Here is a 2,884-nt window from a genome sequence, read left to right on the forward strand (position 1 = left end):
TTTACACTATTGATGTGTGTATGGATTGGGATGACAGTTGTATGAGCCCCTAATAAAATGTTAAAAAATAAAAAATAATAAAATCAGGAAAAAAAAAAAAAAAAACTAGGTCCAAAAGTGAGGCGTCAATTGTTTTCTGTGAAAACCTTGAGGACCTCCCAGTTTTCCAACGGTAGATTGTCTGCAAGGCTCCTTTCCAGTGTCTCCAAGATTTGTTCCTTGGTAGTTTGAAATTATGATTTTCTTTTACAATTCTTTATGATTATGACAGTAAATTTATCTTCTGTTCATATTCCAAATCACATCCACTGCCATCAAGCCAGTACTGACCTTTGCCTGCCCCTTGTGGGTTTCTGAGACTGTAACTGTTTAACGGATGAGGAAGCCCAGTCTTTGTCCCACGGGGCTACTGGTGGTTGTACACTGCTGACCCTGCGGATCACAGCCAAAAATGTAATCGCTCCACCACCGCGGACTCCTTTGTCATGTTGAGAGGCTCTGAAATGGGAGACAGTGGCTGAGTCCCAGGGATTGGTCACAGCTCTCATAGTTTAGATAAGCACCATGTCACTTCTACACTATTGTATTTATTGATAAACGGGGAACGACAGTGGTTATATGACTCACTCAACTATGTTGAGACACATGGTGAAGTTAATATTGTTTGAAAGGCTTGCGTTATCCGAAGAAAATCACATTTAAATTGGACATCTTGAAAGTATTTTGGCTTGAGGGCACAATTTTCCGTATTTTACTTTGGCACAATAATCGGATTCCGGTGTGTGATTTCTGATGTTAGCAATGTTTTCACAGCTGCGGTCACTTAGGTCTTTTTCCTATTTGATTATCACTTGAATCTTGTGATATAAATATATATATTTGCATACTTTTCCCAAATAACTTTATTGGGGCCTCATACAACGCTTCTCACAATCCGTACAAACATGCATTGTATCAAGCACATTTGTACATTTATTGCCATCATCATTCTCCAAACATTTGCTTTCCACCTGAGCCCCTGGTATCAGCTCCTCATTTTCCCCCTGCCTCCCTGCTCCCCCTTCCTCATGAACCCTTGAATATTTGTAAATTATTATATTGTCTTATCTTAACACTGTCTGACATCGCCCTTCACCCGCTTTTCTGTTGTCCATCCCACAGGGAGAAGGTTATGTGTAGATCTGTATCATCAGTTGCCCATATCCACCCCACTATCCCTCCACTGTGCCCTCTGTTTTTCTGTTTCTCCTAATGACATTGTTTTGTCACCATCCCTCTTGATCTAATGGACGAATTTCCTGTAATAAAAGCATTAGAGCTGTTACTAAGATGCTTCAACAGTGAATGTAGCTATAATTTTCTTTGACCATAGTAAGTCTCTCATGCTCATAATTCCTGTCATTTTTGTCTTATATGTTGAATGGCTCAGTCTCTCAAAGCCTTAATGGAGGGGAAATACTATCTACTGAACATATAACGCTGCAGCTCATGAAGAGTGAGACCTGGTCTTCCATTGTAGCTGAAATCTCCGAGTCACGAGTCAGTAAAGACCAGCGTGAAAAGCAGCGGGTACATTTGAGGTGAGTTGTGTTTCAATCTAAGAAGCAAGTAGTGGCTCAGGAGAAGGGCTTCAAAAGTATCGGGACAGACCTTGAAATACACCAGTATATTCCCATCAGAGAGCATCCCTCAAGTCTCTTTGCAATGGTACAGGAATTGTCCGTGTACAGAAGGGCAGCATAGGCGTTGCACAGCAAATCAATGTGTTTCCATCATGCTTGGCCCTAGAAGAAATAGTTAGCCAGTGTCTCACTCCAAATTGGCCATCATCTACACCTCCTTTAGTGAGGGTCTCCCTCACGGTGCTGTCATCAATCAGTTTCCTTCTGCCCTGAATGTTTCTATAGCCATACTCAATTGCTGCCCTCATTGCCAATGAAAATGGCATAAAAGTTGTGACCCAGTTCAGAACAGGATTGATGTTAATATATATTCCTATGTGTACACATACTTGTAATTATGGTTGTATATATAAACCCAGCTGTCACCTGTGTTTATGTGATTTTAGTTGTAGAATATTTCAAACACGTGAGTGGGATGCACAGTATTGGAAACATATTTCACGTTGACAGAATTGGTAACAGCACCTACTAGAAAACACATATTTCAGTCTAGAAAGCATGCAAGTTCGCTGTGTTAGTTAATTTGAATGTAGAAGCAATGCCAGTAGTATATTGCTTTGTTTCAACAGCGCTCTGAAAGCACAGAAACACTGTGAAAGCAATGAAGGTAATCCGTGTGGGAAAGCCTCCAGCCAGGTTCCATATCTTACTTTGATACAAAGGAGTTTTCCTGAAGGAAATCCATTTCAATGGCGTGAGTGTGGGAAAGCCTTCATGGAGGACGCGTCACATGATCACCATATCAGGTCTCACACAGGGTGCCATCTCTGTGAGGGCGTGAAATGTAAAGAACCTTGTAGTTGTGACTCTAACCTGACCACACCTCTGAGCACTTTTCCAGGACAGAAAACTTATAGTCAAAAGGAACCTGAAACTCATTTCAGTTTGGCAGCCCTCAAGGATCCTATGAGAGCACACCCCATTGAGAAATTCTATCCATGTTCCCAATCTGAGAAAGATTTCTGTGGTTTCTCAACCATTGGAGATGCTGTGAGCGGTCCTAAGTGTGATCCTAGGAAAACTTCTAATTCCTGTAGTGGTCTTTCATCTGTAATCTCACATGAAACATTTCGTAGTTCAGATACATATGTGGGTAAAGAATGTGGGAAAGATTTCCCACGTGCTTCAGCCCTCCGAGTACATATGAGAACTCACAAGGGCGGCAGGAACTATAAAAATGCCTTCACGCAGTCCTCACACCC

At 41.5% G+C, this 2,884-nt stretch overlaps 1 long non-coding RNA gene across 1 annotated transcript in view; it reads left to right on the forward strand.

Annotated features, from left to right (window-relative positions):
• LOC123520883 overlaps positions 1–2,319 on the forward strand; it is a 2,741-nt gene extending 422 nt beyond the window's left edge. The window contains exons 2-3 of the long non-coding RNA XR_006679621.1: positions 1,430–1,580; positions 2,252–2,319. This is a non-coding gene — a long non-coding RNA (uncharacterized LOC123520883). The remainder of the gene's footprint in view (positions 1–1,429; positions 1,581–2,251) is intronic.
• Positions 2,320–2,884: the final 565 nt, after the last annotated feature.

The sequence above is a fragment of the Echinops telfairi genome, unplaced genomic scaffold (genome assembly GCF_000313985.2).
Source record: "Echinops telfairi isolate 266 unplaced genomic scaffold, ASM31398v2 ScPeMD7_7470;HRSCAF=8508, whole genome shotgun sequence".
Taxonomy (NCBI): domain Eukaryota; kingdom Metazoa; phylum Chordata; class Mammalia; order Afrosoricida; family Tenrecidae; genus Echinops; species Echinops telfairi.